The following is a 23,261-nucleotide window of genomic DNA, read 5'->3' as shown; positions in this document are numbered from 1 at the left end:
AAGTTCGATCCCTGGGTCAGGAAGATACCCTGGAGAAGGAAATGGCAACCCACTCCAGTATCCTTGCTATAGTCCAGTATCCATGGCTATAGTCCATGGGGTTGCAATTTTTGCAACAGGACTTTGTGAGTAAAGAACAGCAACAAGTAGAATTAAATATGGGTGAGGAATGTTTGCATGGGGAATAATTTCATATGTAGAAGGTTTATTAATGACATAGGATGAGATGGTTGGAGAGCGTCATCAACTCAGTGGACATGAGTTTGAGCAAACTCTGGGAAATAGTGAAGGACATGGAAGTCTGTTGTGCTGCAGTCCATGGGTCGTGAAGAGTCAGTCAAGACTGAGCAACTGAGCAACAGCAAATTCCTGTAAATGGGTGAATTAACAGCAGTTTGCAGACCCATGGAGACTATTCAGTTGTCTAAGATCTTGAGTTATAACAAATCAAAGCAGACAAAAGTTTTATTCACATTAAGATGCAAAATTGAGCACTTACTTAAATTGTGTTCCCAGTCCAAAATCATAGTATGTTAACAGTAGTCAGGAATAGAATTGACAATAGATATCTTTGATATTTCCTATTATTTAACACTTTCATAGGTAGCACAAAATAAAAGCTTAAACTAATTCATTTCAAACTCACAGTAATAATAGATCTATTTCTAAATGTAAAATAGATATATCAATTAAAAACTGTACATAATATTGATAATCAGTTCAGTCGCTCAGTCGTGTCTGACTCTTTGCAACCCCATGAACCGCAGCACACCAGGCATCCCTGTCCATCACCAACTCCCGGAGTCCACCCAAACCCATGTCCATCGAGTCGGTGATGCCATCTAACCATCTCATCCTCTGTCATCCCCTTCTCCTCCTGCCTTCAAGTCTTTCCTAGCATCAGGGTCTTTTCAAATGAGTCAGCTCTTTGCATCAGGTGGCCAGGCCAAAGTATTGGAGTTTCAGCTTCAACCTCAATCCTTCCAGTGAACACCCAGGACTGATCTGCTTTAGTATGGACTGGTTGGATCTCCTTGCAGTCCAAGGGACTCTTAAGAGTCTTCTCCAACACCACAGTTCAAAAGCATCAATTCTTTGGTGCTCAGATCTCTTTATAGTCCAGCTCTCACATCCATACATGACCACTGGAAAAACCATAGCCTTGACTAGACAGACCTTTGTTGGCAATGTAATGTCTCTGCTTATTAATATGCTATCTAGGTTGGTCATAACTTTCCTTCCAAGGAGTAAGCGTCTTTTAATTTCATGGTTGCAATCACCATCTGCACTAATTTTGAAGCCCAGAAAGATAAAGTCAGCCACTGTTTCCACTGTTTCCCCAACTATTTGCCATGAAATGATGGGACCGGATGCCATAATATTAGTTTTCCGAGTGTTGAGCTTTAAGACAACTTTTTCACTCTCCTCTTTCCCTTTCATCAAGAGGCTCTTTAGTTCTTCTTCACTTTCTGCCAAAAGGGTGGTGTCATCTGCATATCTGAGGTTATTGATATTTCTCCTAGCAATCTTGATTCCAGCTTGTGTTTCTTCCAGCCCAGCAGTTCTCATGATGTACTCTGCATATAAGTTAAATAAGCAGAGTAACAATATACAGCCTTGACGTACTCCTTTTCCTATTTGGAACCAGTCTGTTGTTCCATGTCCAGTTCTAACTGTTGCTTCCTGACCTGCATACAGGTTTCTCAAGAGACAGGTCAGATGGTCTGGTATTCCCATCTCTTTCAGAATTTTCCACAGTTTATTTTGATCCACACAGTGAAAGGTTTTGACATAGTCAATAAAGCAGAAATAGATGTTTTTCTGGAACTCTCTTGCTTTTTCAATGATCCAGCAGATGTTGACAATTTGATCTCTGGTTCCTCTGCCTTTTCTAAAACCAGCTTGAACATCTGGAAGTTCACGGTTCATGTATAATATATCTCACTTTTAAAAATTTTGATAAATGTTTTGGTATATAAAATAGATAACTTTTTCATTTATCAAGAGGGCCTTTGTATATTGTATAAGAAGGTCTCCAAGATTTGTTAAATAAACACTAAGAGAAAGAAAATGATAAGTTTTAGAAGAGTTGTATATTATGATAAAACCTTTGTGAAAAGAACAGTGGGGAAATGAATATATATATATATAAGCAAATATATGTACTTTAAGTGAAGTATCTCTTAAAGATCGCCCAGTAAACTCACTGGGATATTCCAAAAGAAGTAGGTGTGTGAAAGAGGTAAGCAGGAGAAATCCCTTTGTAACTTTTGAGCTGTGAGCCAGGTGTTTATTAACTTTAAAACAACAGTAATAAAAATAAAATTATAAAACATAAGGAAAGTAATATTTTACCCAGGGATAATAAGCATACAAACAATTGTTTATATATTTAAACACAATTAAATGTCATGTCTTTTATGTTTATATTTTAACTTAATTTGGGAGGCTGTTGACCTGAAAGAATTCAATCATTATGAGTCATAAACTGTAAGAGATACTGGCTTGGAATGTTCTTTTCACGTGTGGTATTGAAATCATCAAAGGGAGTATTCCATTCTCATATGATTTACATTCCATTCAAAGTTACCAGATTTCTATTAATGCAAAACAATTTTCGAACACTACTAACAACTCTGACTTAATTTTATCGCATCAACTAGGCATGAACTGTTCCAAATAGTATCATCCATTCTCTCTGCCATTGCATGGTTTTACTGTATCAGAATTAAATGACTTTAATGACTTGTCATGATTTATCATCCAGAGAGTGAATAAATCTATACTTTCTATTATTAATCTCATTACTCTCATGCATGACTTGACATTATAAATTATCTTGAAAAGAAACATGTTTTGCTCATTTTTCGTTAGCATAATGTATTAAAATATAATTCTCATGCTGAGGGAATGTGTACACATGATTAGCAATAAAAATGTGTATTTTACATTCATTTAAATTGTACTTGAAAATATGTTCATCTCATGCATCAGGTTTTAATTGATCAAGGATCCACTTTAGTCATATGTTTATGTGTACAGCACAGTATATTTTGTGTCCTAGAGATAATACATAAATGATGGACCAGTTTACTTATATATTTAATAAGCAGATAGTCTATAATATAGAAAGTGCTAATTAATAACAATATCATAGGCTAAAAAGGACATATGCTTTTTGCTTTTTATTAAAGTACAGTTGATTTACAACATAATGTTAGTTTTAGACATATAGCATAGTAAATTTAGTTATACACACATATGTATATACCCTTTTCAGTTTTTTAAACAAGAAATATGCTTTAACATATATTAGGTAAATTTTAGTTTTGGCTGTGTTGTTAAAGCAATATTTACATGGGTATTGTTAGTTCAATAATTATTTTTCCAACTTACTTGCTATCTGCCATCAGTTTTTAGTATAGACACTGTGTATAGTTTGTCTATAATGGTATTTATAGAGTTGCTTCCAAGAAGGACACTATTTCATTAGCATCGAAGGCAAATGCTTGAATTGTTAATTGTGAATTTTAGATTTGCATTACACCTAAGTTGCAATGGACTTCCCTGGTGGCTCAGACGGTAAAGTGTCTGCCTACAATGTGGAAGACCCGGGTTCAATCCCTGGGTGGGGAAGATCTCCTGGAAAAGGAAATGGCAACCCACTCCAGTATTCTTGCCTGGAAAATTCCATGGATGGAGGAACCTGGTAGGTTACAGTCCTTGGGGCACAAAGAGTTGGACATGATTGAGCGACTTGACTCACTTTCACTTAAATTGCAATAATAGATATCCCTTATTGTGTATATGCTTGTGTTAATTTAAGTAAACTATTCATTTATAAATTATAGTTGAATAAAAATAAGAATAGAGGCTGAAGAATGTGCAAAAACCCTGAGCCTTTGTCCTAGTCCAAGCTATACACTGTAAATCCCCGTGATCAAAGAAGATTAATTAGGCTCCGAAGAGGTTGGGCAGGTTTCTCTTCTATAAGTTTACATTATACAGATCCCTTAGATAATACACATTATACCTCTGTTAGTCCTAAAAGATTTTAATATTCATGCCAAAAGTAAATCTTACTTTTTTGTATACATTTTTCCATCCTTCCCCCAGCTGCAAGTAGCGCATTATGTTCCGCCCACTCACTGTAGGGCAGGGAAGCCTGGCACGCTGCGGTCCATGGGGCCACAGGACTCGACACCACTGAGTGACTGAACAACAACAGAAGTTCTTAGATACCAGCCTGAGAGAATCAACTGCTAGTCACTTAGTATCATTAGTGGTGACATGGTTAAGAACAGGTCCTAGAGCCACATTCCCAGGCTTTGATCGCAGTTCTGTCACTTACTAGCTCCATGACCATTAGCAAGTTTCCTTAATCCCACTCTATTTCAATCCTCATTTATAGAGGAGGATTAAATCAAAATACCTATCTCATAGTTTTTATGGAAACACTATTTTATTAGTTACTCAGTCATGTCCAACTCTTTGTGACCCCACGTCCTGTAGCTCACCAGGCTCTTCTGTCCATGAAATTCTCCAAGCAAGAATGCTGGAGTGAGAAGCCATTGCCTTCTCTAGGAAAAATCTTCCCAATCCAGGGACTGAACTTGGGTCTCATGTATTGCAGGCCAATTCTTTACTATCTGAGCCACTAGGGAAGCCCATATATATGTACATATAAAAGTCATTACTTGGTACGTATTAAGCATTATGGAATTGTTACCTGTTTTTATAATCATCATCATCATTGTCACTATCATCATCATCACAAAAGCTTGTAAACTCACTTTGTTTACTAATATATTAGAAGCACATAGAACAATGATTTGTGTGCAGTAGTTAATAAATTTTTGTCTAGCAGGTGAATTTAAGAGTGGATGTATGACATTCTCCTTTTTCAATACCCAGAAACTTATGAGTTGACATTATCCTAATACAGAGGTGACAGTGTAGTTGAGAAAGAAAAACCTGACCAAGAGGTACATAGATGTAGTATTTATAAAGGATTTAATCTTAGTTCAATGATTCATACACTCATTCATACAGGGTTAATTAAGTGCCTTCAAACTCTCAAGACTAGTACATCTGATATTTCCTCCTAAAACAAAGAAATAACAGTATGCATAAGGAGAGCTTATCATGAAAAAGAGTATCCAGTTACTTGAACCAACCCAGAGTCACCTTGAGACTATACTTTCTAATATGATTTATTTATCTAAAAGAATTTTCCTCAGGTTTAAAATCACATCCCTTAAGATCCTACATTTTCTCTTCCAAAATCTTGGTAAATGTCAGAGTAATTATAGAGTTTCTCTGCATTTGAAACACTGTAATTACATTCTTTAATAGGTAGGAGCTTGCGATTTTTCAATTTCTCCTACCTGAGTTGCTTCCTCCGCTTAGCCTTGTTGTTGTCATTCAGTGGCCGAGTCATGGCTGACTCTTTGCTTATTGCATTCCAAATATACCCTGGCCCTTAGCAATCATCATTTGCATAGGAGTGGGTCAAAGCATGCTTAAAATACTAACTTGGAGAGGCAGCGTTTGCACATGAAGTATGGTTGAACTAAATACTACTTAAATATATAAAATAATACCATTACATTTAAGTAGGAAGAATCACCTCACTGAACTGTACTGCCTTAAATAACATGCCTCCTAACTACCACTTTGGGTAGAACAAACCTCAAACTTTAAATGTTAGAGAGGTAGATCAAATATCCTGAGTTTTCCCTACTGACCTAATTATGGGGTTTTGGAGAATAATTTCCCTAGCTGATGAAAATAAAGGGATCCAAAATGTGATGAGACAGTAAGTCCGGTATCAGGTACCATATGCAAAAGGTACTCATCATTATTTAATTTTTTAAAAATAAGTATCTGAAATATCCAAGTGATTAGGTAAATGACTATTGGCTACAGTTTTTAGTATGTTGATTCCATTAGACATTAGACATTCCAGCAGACAAACTTGAGTGGAGTGAACCCTGAGAAATAATGTGTTGGACACATGTGAAATATCAGACTGCAGATGTGAGGGTGTGATTTCATTGTATTAGAATAGCTTTGTAAAATAGAAATAAATATTAAATAAACTTCACTCAGAGACATTAAGTCAATTGTCATTGTTCAGTTTTGAAGTGATAAGTTTAGGATTGAATGCTTTGTCCCTACAATACCACTGATCCTTTCCCAATAAGTCCCATGAACAAAATATTGGCAAAACCGGGTATTTAACTTTGAAAATAGAATTAGTTTTGACTTAGTGCATATTTAATACTTTAGAAGAGGATATTGGCTAGTGTATGTGAACAATAAAGGATTAAAATATGCTCTATTGAAACAAGATTTTTTTTTTTTTGACTGCACAAATATCTTTCTTCATTGTGTGGATGATATATGAAAGTGAAAGTCGCTCAGTTGTGTCTAACTCTTGGCAACCCCAGGTACTATACAGTCCATGGAATTCTCTAGGCCAGAATACTGGAGTGGGTAGCCTTTCCCTTCTCCAGAAGATCTTCCCAACCCAGGGAGCGAACCCAGATCTCCTGCATTGCAGGCGGATTCTTTACCAACTGAGTCAGCTAGCTAGATAGATAAATACATAGATGAGTGCAACAACCAGTTGAATAAATGAACATGTACCTTAGTTGCATAACAAGAGTTCATCATCTTAAAGAGGTTAAAAAAAACTTATTAACAAAAAATTTAGTCTTGATTTCTTAATAATCTATATGCCACATGTAATTTAGAATTTAGATATGTTTGCCTCAATACATATTTGTCAAAATGTAGAGCATGCTTTCTCTTGTTTATTTCATATTTCCTAGGTTAAAGTGAGTTCAAACAATGAAATTCATCATCACATTTATTTAATAATCACTGTGACCAGAATTCTACTATACTATAAATTACTCAGCCATTAAAAAGAATACATTTGAATCAGTTTTATTGAGATGGATAAAACTGGAGCCCATTATACAGAGTGAAGTAAGTCAGAAAGAAAAACACCAATACAGTATACTAATGCAAATATATGGAATTTGAAAGATGGTAACGATAACCCTATATGCGAGACAGAAAAAGAGACACAGATGCATAGAACAGTCTTATGGACTCTGAGAGAGAAGGTGAGGGTGGGACGGTCTGATAGAATAGCATTGAAACATGTATATTATCATATGTGAAACAGAATGCCAGTCCAGGTTCAATGCATGAGACAAGTACTCAGGGCTAGTGCAATGGGATGACCCAGAGTGATGAGATGGGGAGGGAGGTGGAAGGGGGGTTCAGGATGGGGAACACATGTAAACCCATGGCTGATTCATGTCAATGTATGGCGAAAACCACTGCAATATTGTAAAGTAATTAGCCTCCAACTAAAATAAATAAATTAATAATAAAAAAAAATAAAATGAATAGGGCAGACCTCTCCCCCTAAATCACACAATCTACAAGAATACAATCAAATAATTTCAACCAACCCTTCTTATTCCAAGATATGAAAATTGTGACAGAAACTAAGGGGACATTTTGAAAAATTTCATGAGCCGAAACACAGAAAAATATATATAACATTATCCATATTTGCTTCAATCCACTAAGTAAAATATTCATTACACATTTATTTTTGTCAGTACACTTGGAGAACAAAGTTGCAGTGGAGTCTTTATTCTTCAAGATTTAGAATTTTATCATGGAGTAAATGCTATGCCTTATGACAGAGAACATGGGTCTATATATGTTCTAATTATAAAAATGGATATTTAGAGGCTAAATCAAAAGTTCATTACCCAGTATAATTTTGGTATAATTTTAGATCATGTTCTCAGTATTTCACTTAATTTTTAAAACTGATAACATAATTTGATATGTTTCAATTGCTATTTGTTAATTAATATAAAATAAATGTATTCATTAAATGAGAAATTAAGCAGAGATATTTCTCATCAATATATTTTGTGTATCTATCAATCAAAAATTAGCAGTATTAGTAAGTGGATATGTTTGAATTCAAAGCAGAATTTTTTGAAATGGAGGGAGTATTCACTTTGTGCTTAATTTTTTCTTCTGACACAGTAAAATTGAAGCTTCCTTCCAGTATCTGCTAGTATCAAGGCTGTCAAAACCATTTAATGCCGTACTTAAGAATGTTTCTATATATAATCTAAAGTAATATAAATTGGCATAATCTACCAGTTCAATCATTTAAATACTTTTTACTGCTCCTAACTAAAAATAAGTATTTTGTGTTTCATTTCTTTAACATTTGTTACATAATTAGATTATTCAGAGTTAGCCCGGTACAGTACTTAACCTCTCTTAAAATGTTGAGAGAGAGAAAACAAAAAGCATTGAAGAATTACCCCAAAAGACACTGCATTTGTTAATAAATATAGGCAAAAGAAATATAATCTACACAAAAATTGAAAGACAGTATTTAACCTGCTATGCTTCTATATCCTTTAGTCTTAATCTTGTTTCTCAGTGACTAAAGAAGTTGGCTAATAGTTTTCCGAGGTTATCTGTGAGTGTTCCATTCTATTGGTTTTCTATGAAGTAATTGTCATGACAACCTCCCTATGGATCCACCAACCTTTTCTTCCATTAAAATTGTGTCCCAGAGAAGGTGTGAAATAGGTTTACTGCCGACAGCTCATTAAACTGGTAACTTTTAGGTGAGGTGTGCATTGGGATGTCTGAGGGAACACTGTTCTCTACTGTTTCAAAATGCTTAAGGCTTAATCAAAAAAGAGTAAGAAGTGTTCCAAATACTCATCTGTTAGATGATACCTAATGCATAGAAATTATTTCTAACTCAAAATGTGATTTTCTTGCATTTAATCTAACAATTAGAAGTTAGATAAGACTGGATCTGAGAGATTAACATAGCCTCAAAAGCATGTTTCTGTGACTTCTCAGAGAATTTATTTTAAAACATTGAATTCAAGGAATTGAATGTTGCTGCAGAATTAGGAAACATCAAGGGTCACTTAAACAAGATATCATCTTAAGAAAATTTTATTCAGTTTGAGTCAGGTTTCTTCACTTTATGAAAATCACTTTGTCTCTTTGGATCTTGCTTTTCTCATCATTAAATTGAGAGCACTGATTGAGACAGTCTTTTAAGAGAGGTACTAGTTCTAATAGCTTTGATTTTATATAATTTATAAAAGAAAGAGTCAGATTTTCTACTTCTATTTTAAAATGAACTATCTCTAAGCAATAATTTAAATAAAACACTATAAATCTGCTCTAAAATAATGATCCCCATGGTTTTCTTAAGTAGAGTTTTCAAGTTTTCTAAGCTGTCTCATTGAAGTGCTGAAATAGAAAAGAAATACTTTCAAATATGTTATGGGAAAATGATTCAGTATATTGTATTAGATGATGAGATAGCTATATCCTTAGAAAGCTTTATTAAGAAATTTAAAATAAATTAAGACATTAAAGGAAAGAAATATCCATTCTAAAATAAGCTCATTCTGCACAATAATTTCCTGAATTTTATTTGTTATAATTTCTTAATGAGTTAAGTTAGAGAAAATAACTCAATGGGTATAAAATGTGCAGTATTATATATAAAATATATATCGAACTATATAAAATAGCATGTTTCATATGGATAACATCAGTATACATGTGAGGATGATTATAAATTTAATATCAATTAATTATTTGTATTGCATTTTATTTTTTAATTCAAGAAGAAAATATTTATATGATGATACATTCTCAGAGATATTAATAAAGTTATACAACCCTAATAAATTTAAAATATAAAATTGCAACCATTACTAACTTATCCTTAGTAGTAATAGAAATAATAACTCTTGATTTTAATTATTCTCAGGGTAATTTGTGTGCTTTCTTATATATAATTTTTCTGCTTATATGTATTGTGCATTGTAACATAGGTGTATGCATGCATGCTTGTCTCAGTCGAGTCCAATTCTTTGCGACTCCACAGACTTCAGCCTTCCAGGTTCCTCTGTCCATGGAATTTTCCAGGCAGGAATATTGGAAAGGGTTGCCATTTCCTACTCCAGGGGATCTTCACAACCTAGGGATTGAACCCGCATCTCCTGAGTCTCCCGCATTGACAGGCAGATCCTTACCACTGAGACACTTGGGGAGCCCATAGCAAAGATGCAAAGAAATGCATAAAAAACAGTTCAGTGAATAAGTATGGTGCTACCACCCATGGCATCATTCCCCAGTTCAGTAATTAGAAAAATCCCATCATCCACAAAAGCTCCATTGTGCTAGACCTTCACCCTTAAAATTAATAGAATCTTGATTTGTATGAATTATCATGTTTATTCCATTATTGGTTTATGATCTGTATAACTAATAACTTAGTTTTTCCTGATGCTAAACTACTTATGTAAAATACAGTTTTGATGTAAGTTATGGTGTCATTTAATATGCATCTGAGCAGTACAAAACGGTAGTTTTCATTATGTAAATTTTGAAAGATATTTAAAGGGCATTTTCCTGGAATATTTTCCTTACAAACAGATTGCCTGCCTACTAGAATTCAGCAGGAATATCTAAGTTTGTATACTGAACTATGAACCAATATATATAAAAGCTTAGATGAAGAGACATTCACTGGTATTAATTTATAAAATTATGTAATAGGAAGCAAAACCAAGCAAGTTTCTTGGTAGATCAAGATTTACACTACAATGTAGTGACTAATCAATACTGACCAGAAAACACATTAAATTATATAGTAATTGAGTTCCTTATAAAATGCATCAGCCAAAAGCATGTATGGTAATACAAAACAAGTTCAGAAAAATCAACAGCATACAATAAACTGGCATAAATCCCTGTGTATACAAGTAGCCACCATAGAACTAGACCATTTTTTAAAGAAAGTCTAAGAAAGAGAAAAATTCTAAATTTGAAGTAATCTATTGCCAGAATAATAAAACAGTTTCACTGAATATCAGTAAATTATAATGAACAGAAAAATGATTCAATCCAAATAAAATAGTTTTCAATATTATAAATGTATAGGTGGACAATTTATTCTCATAAATACATCTTCATACAATGTTACACCCATATTCTCAATTCTTTGAAACTCATTTTCACTGTCCTAGTCTCAGTGAATATCTTTATGATGCAGTAATCTTTGATAAAACCACAAATGCCCCAGTCATCTCCCCAAAAGATGAAACAGTGTCCCTAAGTTCAATTTATTCTTACACTGATACTTATTTTGCTGATAAAAGGGACATCCTTATCTTTGGATTGTTGAAACAAATATAAGTTAGTTTTTGTTGTTGTTATTCAGTTGCTCAGTCGTGTCCAATTCGTTGAGACCCCATGGATTGTAGCACATCAGACTTTCCTGTCCTTCACTGTCTCCTGGAGTTTTCTCAGACCAATGTCCATTGAATTGGTGATGCTGCCTAATCATCTCAAGTTAACTACTATGAACTATTTTTAGCGTAGATGGTGAAGGTATGGATGAGGATAAAAGAAAAAGGAAAGAACTGGTTAATATATTTATAATTATATCCATATTAAAATAAGGCAGAAGTGCAACTAATAAAATCCTAATTTCTTCAATCAGTAAGGTGGTTATCACTTATTTATGATATGTATGATCATACCTGTTCATTGCTACACCCTTTGTCCTGAATTGTGAACCCAGTTGGTCCTGTTTTGTTGCCTAATTGCATGACCTAAGTATTCTTTCTTGATGGGTCTTAGTCATTGGCAAAATTGCTTATTAAGGTAGTTTTCCATTAATGATTACAACCAGTGCATACAAATAATAGGTGTACCCTTCATGCCAAACAAAAGTTCTTCTTATCACTGATGGGTAGTAGAAATATAATTTCCTCTTGGTAGTCCGATGTTTACCTTGGTATATCACTCTTTGTCTGTTGGTTGACCGACATGAGGCGTTTAGAGTGGACAAGTAGTTAAGCGGACATTTTGACCCTGTGTGTGTGTGAGTGTGTGTGTGTGCACGCGCACACATGCGCGCTCAGTTGTGTCTGAGTCTTTCCAACCCCATGGGCTGCCAGGCTCTTCTGTCCATGGAATTTTCCAGGCAAGAATACTGGAATGGGTTGCCATTTCTTATTCCAGGGGATCTTCCTGACCCAGTAATCGAACCTGTGTCTCTTGCGTCTTCTACATTGGCAGGCAGATTCTTTACCACCTGTGCTACCTGGTGTATGATAAAGGATAATAGTAAGAGGAGTCATCCAATTTCCACCCTTTGGTTTTTAGTCCTGTGAATCCCGGCTTTGGTAGAGACAACACTAAATGTTGGTCCTTGATTCTGAGCATATTGAAAAGCATTTTCCTCAGTAGGATAAAACATTACCTTCATTTTGATGCTATCACTGAATCATTAGACTATCCCACCATTCCTTCATACTAGCTACTTCATCTTGATTAGGAATACAGTAAAATCATTGAATTTCATGACAAGAAGCACAATTCTGACCTTCATTTATGGTAAAATGAATTCTTCAGTTAGAAGCGATGCTGTGTGACAGAAGTGTTACTGGCAGAAAAAGGAAATGCACATCCAGGCAAAATGTCTATTTCAGTGGGAAAAATATATTACTGCTTCCATGATGGAAGTTCTCCAATGTGATCCATGTAAAACCTTGTGTCTAGTTGATGCCCTAGGAAGTGAGCCACAGTGTGTTTAGTGTCAGTCTTTGCTCTGGACATGGTCATGTTCAACAGCGGCTCTAGCAACATCAGCCTTGGTGAAGGAAAGTTCATTTTACTGATTTCATTAATAACCACCATCCTTGTCAACATCCTCACTTTGTTCATAGTTCTATCACTCAGTCTTGTCCGACTCTTTGGGGCCCCGTGGACTGCAGCATACTAGGCTTCCCTGTCCATCCCAAATCCCCGAGCTTGCTCAAACTCATGCCCATCGAGTCGGTGATGCCATCCAACCATTTCATCCTCTGTCCTCCCTTTCTTCTCCTGCCTTCAATCTTTCCCATCATCAGAGGCTTTTCCAATGAGTCAGTTCTTTGCATCAGGTGGTCAGAGTACTGGAGCTTCAGCTTCAGCATCAGTCCTTCCAGTGAATATTCAGGAAGCTCAATGGAAAGTGGCTAAATATGACATGGGTAGAAATGGGTGGCTGGGGAAAGAGGCTATCTGACAGCCACACAGTGGATTGTCTTGTATCTGATTTTTAAGCTCTACTTCTGCTTTCAATTTCAGTCATATTAACCTAAATTGTCCCAGATTATAAAACTTGGTCTCTGTAAGAGCTCACCACACACCTAGAAAAATATTCAGTACAAAAAATTTTTTTTCTCATCCATTCAGCCTTGCAAATAGACCAGCATATAAATTTCATGTGGATTTTCTTTCTTTATTAAAAACTAGGCAGTTTTGCAACTGTGACGTTAACACAATTTACTAACACTGGTGCATTGGTTATTACCTAATGGTCATGCATTTTAATTTAGAGTAACTATAGATTTTATTTTAATTTTAGATTGTACCTTGATTTTTAGGTACTTTAGATTTTTACCTTGGTGTTTAGACTTTAAATATAACCTTGGTGTTTACTGGTGCATGTAGTTTGGGCAACCTTGATTAAGTTTACTATCTGTGAAAGACCAGAATTACTTATATTCTAGAATCTATCAACTCTTTGAAAATTGACAGCTGTATCTTCAAATATATTTATTTAAGTTAATATTTTATCATATTTTGTATGATATTTTGGTAATATTTGTAATATTTTATCATAACTACGCGTAGGCATTTTCTTTTTATAAATTTGGAGTATCATGTAATTAACCTTTAGAAATAGTTAGCATTTCCTTTTATTGCTATCAAGTGATATTAATGAATTGTTTCACTAATTTGCCTGCATTTACTGATTTAAGGTCACCATGTCTTAAAGTTTGCAACCATGTTATTTTTACATTTTTACCAAGCAGCTGAGTGTCAACTCTAAAGAAATAATTGCCTTCTCTTATAATATTACATATGCCATGGTGGACAGTATAATTGCCCCACTCTCACCCCAAAGAAGACCTTGGTGTTATGTCTGGATGTGTTATAGTATTTGATGAAAGGAACTTTGGAGATGGGATTAAGCATAAGGACTTCAAACTAGAGATAATATCCTTGCTTGGAGTGTATATATAATCACAGGGGTCCTTAAAAGTGGAAGAGGAAGGTAGAAGAGTAGAAGATAGAAATAGAGAAAGAGATTTGAAATAAGGAGCTTGCTTTGTGATGAGAAAGCCATCTTTGAGCTGCAGTCTAGGTGTTTTACAATAGGATAACCCTGCTTGCACCCAGAGTCTGGACATTCAGATACGGACCTCAGTATAGGATTCCCACCTTTCTTTTCTCAGGACTCCTTTAAAAACAACCACTCAGAATTGAACCCATGAAAAATTAGTGACCTCTGCCCCAACCACTCTATAAGTACAGTCACAGATGTTTGCTCTCCTGCTGTTTGTCTCCTGCTTGCCTCTGACATGGAACAGAGGACTGCCCTTCTCCCAGCTCATTGCACCCTGTCCAGGGATTTGGAAGTGATAAATCTTATGACTTTACTTCCTTTGGGAAAGTGTACCGAAACTGCTTCTTCACTCAAAATGGCCAAGGTTTTCACTTCCGTATTGGAAGCTTGGACATTTAGGGAGCACTGCAGAACCCACTGGGTGGCTTGCACATCATCATTCAGCATTGTTGACACATCAGCCCGGGAGTTGCAACACAAGATGTTTTTGTTGAATTCAGGGGTGCAAGAAAGAGACCAAGAGTCAAGAAATTTGAGCAGCTTCTAGAAGCTGGGAATCACCGTAAATTGGCAGATAGCAAGAAAATATCTGCCACCTTACAAACTTAAGGAAATAAATTTTGCCAACAAAGTGAATGATCAGGTAAAAAATAATTATCTCTCTGACATCTTGATTTTAGCTTCAGGGAACTATATCAAGACTTCAGACCTACAAATCTATAAGTTAATAAATGTATGTTTCTTTTTTGTCACTAACAAATTTGTTATAGCAGCGATAGAAAATTAATACACATATTTTATACTATTTTCACTTTGATGGGAGGCGCATCCTACTCTGTTATTTTTATTCTCTGTGTATTTCTTGCCTCTTCTCTGATAAATAATATGCAGTTCTGCTCACAGTGCTACTGCTGGCATGGAGGAATTCTGTTCCTGCATTTTCAATCTAGGTGTTTTAGATGTCATCAAAATCACATTTAAACTATTAACCAAAATTTCTTTTTAACAAACAGTTTTTGAAAGATCTTTGTTTTCAAGCATGACAGAAACCATTCGAAAAAAAAAAAAAGGAAAGATTTAAAGATTCAAAAACATAAAAAATAAATAAATAACAAATAAAACTTCAATTCCCAACTCTCTAAAAGCAGACTTTAGGTTGAAAATACTGCCTGCCACCAAGAGAGCATATTTTCTTATCCATAAGTGGCCAAGGAGGTTATGGAAAGGAACAAGAAGGCAGAGGCAAGAGTGTGGAGGACACTGGACATAGGAGTTAGTTCCCAGGAGTAATGTTGAACCTGAGATAGAAATAGGATCTATGCTCAATGTAGAGGAACCCGGTAAACACTGAGCTAATGAGATTTCAGAATTGCTATGAATCAGTAAACACTGTACATCATCTATATATTCTTTTTTACCTTTTTTTTGTTTAGATAAGGTTGTCTATTATTATCATGTTTCTGTACCACCAGTGTCTTTGTGTAAATGTCTGTGAGTGTTTGGGAGGGAAGCAGAAAATTCATGTATAAATACATATAAGATCAAGAGAATCCACATTCACCCTGACACATTAAATTGGCCAAAAAGTTCATTTGAGTTTTTTCATAAGCTCTTACAGAAAACCCCAAACTATCTGTTTGGCTAATCCAATATATAACATCATACCTTTTAAGCCTAATGTTGTAAATGAAGAAATTTGGGTGTTCTGGGAAGAAGGTGAGATTGTTTTCATATGGGAAAGTTGTGAACATTTATGGACTTGAGGGTACTGTGTGGTAATTTGGTATTATGAAGCAAATATTTACTCTTTTCTTCTTACATCGTCACCGAAGTGTTAAAATTCTCCTCCCACTGGCAACAGACTCAGCTTTATCATTTTCTTTTAGCAATAGGATGATAGTACATGTACTACAGTACTCTTGCCTGGAAAATCCCATGGACAGAGGAGCCTGGTAGGCTGCAGTCCATGAGGTCGCTAAGAGTCGGACGTGACTGAGCGACTTTACTTTCACTTTTCACTTTCATGCACTGGAGAAGGAAATGGCAACCCACTCCAGTGTTCTTGCCTGGAGAATCCCAGGGACCGGGGAGCCTGGTGGGCTGCCGTCTATGGGGTCTCACACAGTCGGACACGACTGAAGTGACTTAGCACCAGCACCAGCACATGTACTGCAAGCAAGGATTTGCACTGTACTCATGCAAATAATTTGCCAATTTGATTTCCGACTAAGATTGTGAGAAAGGCTTTACATGAAACAGTCCAGAATGCAAGCCACAGTATGCAGTAGAATCTTAGCTCAGTTGAATCTTAGCTGAGCCGCAGCAATGACAATGAGAAATAAATGCTTCTATTACAAGCCACTAGATTTTGAAGTGTTTCTCTTTGCTCAATTATTGTGGCAGTAGATGATTAATACAAACATAGTGTCTCATCTCCACATTATTTATTTGAGTTTATAGTACTCTTTCCTGGAAAATCCCATGGATGGAGGAGCCTGGTAGGCTACAGTCCATGGGGTCGCTAAGAGTCAGACACGACTGAGCGACTTCACTTTCACTTTTCCCTTTCATGCACTGGAGAAGGAAATGGCAACCCACTCCAGTATTCTTGCCTGGAAAATCCTGGGACAGCGGAGCCTGGTGAGCTGCCGTCTATGGGGTCGCACAGAGTCGGACACGACTGAAGCGACGTAGCAGCAGCAGCAGCATAGTGTTCATTGCTTGAATATGTTGCCCAAGTAACTTACCCAAAGTTAGAAATGTAAAGCCTAGATTAAAACCTGGGGAACCTGACATTTGAGCCACAAAATTAGTTAATACACTGTACTAATTCACTCCAGTATCTCAAATATATTGTGTATCTACTCTGAAAGCATTGGGATAAAATGGGAACTGGTTTGTACTCAAAGTTGCATTCGAAGGAACTAAAGTATGACTTAAAGAAATATGTACTAGAATAAAATAGAGGTCATTACTGTAAGTTTTCTTAAAGAGATAGTCTTATATGCAGTCTGTTTTCTTGAAAACTTAAAATATTGCCTCTCCCCTACGTTTTATCTTTATTGATGCAGTTGTGTTTCTCTAGCTCTGTTAGATCTATTTTTTCCACAGTACTTGCAGTCCTTGTTCAATTTCTTCTTCATTATATCAAGCAGTGACCATATGGCTTTTCAGATCTTATCTCCAAACTATTGGCCATGGACGCTCATATTTGATTGCTCGAAATGAACACAGTTCTAGGCCTGTTTGCTCTCTTGAAAAAAGCTATTAAATTTCTAGGACATGGATTTTCTTTTCTTTCTCTGAACCCTTTTCTATGACCAAATAACAATGAGAACTTCTGAATAAAATACTCTACAGCCAGTTGTAGTATTTTATTCTTACATTTTAAATTCATAGATAAAATTCAATTCTTTACTGATCTCTACCAAAATCAGTTCTCTCTGAAGAGGTAAGAGATGTCACCAATAATATCTATGGCCTCCTAAATGCTTTATCTATATCTTCATTTATATACATACTATTGCAATATCTGTTAGAGTTTTGGAATGTATATATGTGTGTGTGAGTTTGTACATAACTGGAATAATACCATTGCACTATCTTCAAATTTGCTTTTGACTCCTAAAAATAAGCTTAAAAATTTTCATGGCTAAGTATATCTAACTCCACTCCCTTGTTTATAACAGTAGCAAGATATTCCATAGAATGGATACATAATAATTTATGTAAAGTTATTTACTCATATAACTTTGAAATTTTATTAGAAACATTGATTGGACTAATACCTTTTTATATCACCTAGAAATAGCATTTCATGGCTAAAATATTTGAACTCCAAAAGATTATATTAATTTATACCCACATGAGGTCTGGTGGCTCAGACAGTGAAGAATCTGCCTATGATGCAGGAGACCCAGGTTCACTTCCAGGGTTGGAAAGATCCCCTTAAGGGAATGGCTATCCACCCCAGTATTCTTGCTTGGAGAATTCCATGGACAGAGGAGCCTGGTGGGCTCAAAGAGTTGGACTCGACTGAGTGACTAACACAATACTCAAGGTCCATTTATTCTTCCAGATGGCTCAGAGGATAACTGTTGAAATGTTCACATGTATTTATTTTCCAAGAATAAGCTTTAATTTGCCAAGCCTATACAATCTAATTCATTGAAGAAGACAATAAATATTTTCCTAATTATTCCACAATTTTCAGGACCCCTCTTCCACAAAAGTGCTAACATTTAACAGTATAGTAAAGAGTAGCACTAGTTTCATTTCTTTATAAAAATACATTTTTTTCTTCTTTTTTTAACTAATTTATTTTTTACTGAAGGATAGTTGCTTTACAGAATTTTGCTGTTTTCTGTCAAACCTCAACATGAGTCAGCCATAGGTATACATTTTTAAAAGTCCTTTTTGAAATGCTTTATATCTTAACAGTCATGATATTATTAAAGCAGAGACCTGTGAATGAAAATATTAGCTGTAAGGACTTGAATTAATTGTTATCTTTTATTCATTTCCCAGTTGTTTAAGGGAATAGCGTTTCTGTTAGTATTACTGTCATTTTTTTCTTTAAAATAATTAACTATACTACCAAATTGCCTCGAATCATATCATAGTTTTTAAGTATTTATTGTTAAATACACACACACACACACACACACTCACACTCACACACACACACACCCATATGAACACCCATGATGAAAAATCACAGCAAAATGATTCTTTGTTTTTGTAGGTCCTCTTATTGTCTTTCATTACAAATGACAAAAGTGAGGTGAAGAGGTTAACTCAACTTTCCCAAGGTCATTCATTTAAATGGTAAGCCCTGCATCTGATTTCTGAACTTAAATTCTTAAACAACAAATTAAATACACCATATATAGCGTGTTGTGGTTTTTAATGGGTATATCAAATATTTAATTTCTGAAAGACATTTTGATATGTATTAGTTCATCTAAAATTTGACGTTAAAATCAGGAGTAGTGGGAGATGATAAGGAACTAGAAATCACAGGTTAACAGAAGAACTGTATAGAATATATTTGTTTCTTAGACATTAAATCAAACATTAAATCCTTGTCCATTTATGTTAACAAGTTCTCCCAAATAAGAAAGGAGCAAACTCTTATTTTGCCATTTTTGTAAAAGCCAATTAAATTGCATTCACTATAAAGTGAAAAGAATTTGTAAAATATACTTAATTTGCAAGTTATTGCTGTCATGCCTATATATTTCCTTTTCTCAATTTGGAAAAATATAAATGTAATTTGAAAAATACTAGATTAAAAATAGAGAGATTGCTTTCAAAATCATTCAGCACTCTGATTTTCTGTGATCCTAGAATCATTCTATTCCAGATTTTACATTAGTTCCAATTTTATTGTAAAAACAGATAAACATAAACCATGATATTATATTACCATATGCCTCAAATTTTTTTTAACCTCAAAGCTATTTCTTATTAATGTAGGGTTTTTTTTTGGTAAAGTGTAATAAAAAGCAATTATATAATTATTTCCTAATCTATATTTCTTTCATAGCATAATGGTAGCTGGCAATATCAGATTCATTGGTATATTGACAGTAAGCCACTAAAATGCTTTAAAGTAGAAAAAAATCAATAAGTCTTGATTAAGATATAATGCTAGGAAATTATTCTGCTTGGCGTTCACCTTTTAAAGTAGATTCAGGACACGTATACAGTATATTAAAATACATGTCTGAATTGACTCTATTTATAAGTAGAAGCTTTCTGTAAGAAGGGAAATGGTGGTACTTGGCTCATTTTACTCATGAATATCAAAATACTCATGAATGCCTCATTTGCAGGCAGCTACAAAACAGGATGTGCACATTCCCATTGTCCCAGATCATTACACTGAGTGAACCATGCATATCCTTGAAACACTTCTGAGGAAGGTGAAAGAGGTGGCATTAAACCTTGATGCCCTTAGGAGATATAACAACCCATCTCAAATGACCCAGCTACAAGAACTATTCCTATCAAGGAGAAATTTGGGAAGAAACCTCTACTGATTTCATTTATGAGAAAATATAATAATCAAGCCATTTTCTCAATATAATCAGTTTCCCATTATCAAGTCTGGATCATACTATCTATGCATATTAGAATTATAATATTTGTAATATTGATTCATAAACATTGACTTTATGTTTAATTAAGAAATGCCCGATTGATTTTTATATACTTTTTATTGTTGTAAAAATATATATATAACATTACATTTATCATTTTTAGCGCTTTAACTATACAATATAGTGGTATCAATTACATTCACAATGTTCTGAAACCATCTTATTCCCAAATTGTTTCATCAACCTAAATGGAAATTATATGCCCATTAAGACACATGGAGCATAATTTTTGAAACATTCTATGAGGCTAATGACAGGAAACAGATCTTGGTAGAAGAAGTAAATTTTTGTGGCAAACACAGAGGGAAAATAGAATAGAAGAAAATAAACTACTTGTTGATTATCTTATGGTAATGGGATGCTATTCTATTTTAATTTCTAATTTTTGACAATTTTTCTCATCTTTATTGAGACATAATTGACATATAACATTGTGTAAGTTTAAAATTTAAGCATGCTGATCTGAGATACATAAGTTGTAAAATGATTACCCCTATAGTACTAGCTACTGTATACATCATGTCACATAATAACCATTTCCTTTCTAAAATGAGAGAATTTAAGATATACTCTCTAAACAACTTTTAAATATAGTTGGCCCTTGACCAGCACAAAGTTGGGGACACTGAGGCCCCACACAGTTGAAAGTCCACATAAAACTTTACAGTTGGCCTTCTGTGTTAGCAATTCTGCATCTATGAATTCTACCAACCTCAGATTATATAGAACTGTAATATGTATATGTGTTTTAAGAACCCAAGTATAAGTGCACCCATGCAGTCAAACCAAGTTTTTCAAGGGTCAACTGTATAAATCACACTATCATTAATTATGAACACCATTAGATCCTCAGAACTTATTTATCTTATATCTGGAACTTTGTACCGTTTAACCAACATCTCACGATTTTCCCCAAGCCTCTGGTCTCTGATAACCACAACTCTGATATTTGTTTCTATAAGTTCACCTTTTTTAGATTCCATATAGTAGTGACCTCATGCAGTATTTGTCTTTCTCTGACTTATTTCACCTCACATAATGCCCTCCAGGTTCATTCACATTGTTGCAAATGACAGAATTTCCTTCTTTCTCATTGCTCAATAATATTCCATCATATGTATATATAGCAAATTTTCTTTATTCATTCGCCCATTGGCAGGTGGTTTCCATATGGCTATTGTGAATAATGCTTTAATGAACATGGGGATGAAAATATCTCCTTTAGATCCTGTTTTTATTTTTGAATATATAACAAGAAGTAGGATTGCTAGGTTGTTGTCTATTTCAAATCTGTTAATATCTACCTAATATATTTAGATGCTTAAATGTTGAGTGCACATATATTTACAATTATTATATGTCTTGATGTATTGACACCCTGATCGTCATGTAACGACCTCCTTTGTCTCATTACTCTTTTTGTCTTAAAATCTGTTTTGTTTGATTTAAGTATAGTTACACCTGCTGAAAAGTCAGCTGATTGTCTTATGGGGGGACACTTGTATGTAACTACTTGCTTCTTTCTTGCTGCTTTTAAGATTTTCTCTTTATATTTAATTTTTGCAAATTTAATTATAAAGTGCTTTAGTGTGGGCTTCTTTGTATGCATATTATTTGAGATTCTCTGTACTTCCTGGACTTGGATATCTATTTCCTTCCCCAGGTTAGGGAAATTTTCAGTCATTATTTCTTCACATATTTTTTTCTGTCACTTTCTCTTTTCTCCTTCAAGAATTCCTATAATGTTAATATAAATATGGTTTATCTTAGTCTAGGAATCCCTTAAACTATCCTCATTTTTGTTTTGTTTTATTTTATTATTTTACTGTTGTAATTAGGTGAATTTCGCTACCTTGTTTTCCCAGTTGCTGATCCATTCTTTTGTATCCTGCAATCTGCTTGTTAAAAGCCCTCTAGGATACTCTAAAATTTCAGTTACTGTATTTTTCAGTCTGATTTTTCTTTTCTTTAATTCTGTCTTTTTGTTGATAGTCTCACTGAGTTCACCCTTTCTTCTCCTGAGTTCACTGAGCGCTTTTATGTCTGTTACTTTGATTTCTTTATGAAGTAAATTACTTGTTTCCATTTAGTTTAGTTCTTTTTGGGAAGTTTTGGCTTCTAATTTCATTTGGAAGTTATTCCCTTGTTTTCTCATTTTTCTAAGTCTCTGTTTTTGTTTCAACATACTCGGTGTATTAGCTACATATCCGGGTCTTGAAACAGTGTCCTTATGTAGAAGGTGTCCCATGGGGTCCAAAGCCAAGTACCCCAGGGGTATTTTATGTGTGGTCTGCGTGTGCCATCCTGTTGTGGTTGAGCTTTGTTTGCTCTGAGCTCACTGCTAGATGGCACTTGTCCCTGGTCTGTCTGTCTATGACCCCAGCTGCAACTGCTGCAGGTTTGCTGATGTCTGGGGCTGGCCCCAGGTATGATTGACCACAGGCCCAACCATGGCTTTGGAGGAGGGTGTGCTCATATGTGGACTTGTTTCAGGAGCACCTGTTCGGAGGACCACCAGTTTCAACTGGGGCCACCCACTGGATGGGTGATATACAGTTGGACTGAATAAGTGGTTTGGGTGGTTCTAGTCACAAAGCAAAATGGCAAGGTAGGACGCATAGTGTTAGCTAGGTTGATGGAGAATGAAAGAAATGCCTACTGCCAGTGCCAGACCTACAAGGTAGAAGAAAAGTCAAAAAAACAAAAAAGGCTCCACCAGTCCTTTCATTCCATGTGCTGTCTTCCCTTCCGGCATATGCCCTAAAATTAGTCAGTGGATCTTCTTCTTGTATGACCCGGGTGCTTTTTAGGTTGCTGCCTCT

General features: G+C 35.0%; 1 long non-coding RNA gene across 3 annotated transcripts in view; it reads left to right on the top strand.

Annotated features, from left to right (window-relative positions):
* Positions 1-23,261, top strand: part of LOC145518618 (uncharacterized) — a 356,357-nt gene that overhangs the window by 131,835 nt on the left and 201,261 nt on the right. For all 3 annotated transcript variants that reach the window (XR_014063035.1, XR_014063036.1, XR_014063037.1), the window contains one exon: positions 19,020-19,102. This is a non-coding gene — a long non-coding RNA (uncharacterized LOC145518618). The remainder of the gene's footprint in view (positions 1-19,019; positions 19,103-23,261) is intronic.

Source organism: Giraffa tippelskirchi, chromosome 8, assembly GCF_054371585.1.
Source record: "Giraffa tippelskirchi isolate mGirTip1 chromosome 8, T2T-mGirTip1v1.2.pri, whole genome shotgun sequence".
Taxonomy (NCBI): Eukaryota; Metazoa; Chordata; class Mammalia; order Artiodactyla; family Giraffidae; genus Giraffa; species Giraffa tippelskirchi.
This window is presented reverse-complemented; position numbering and strand designations above follow the sequence as displayed.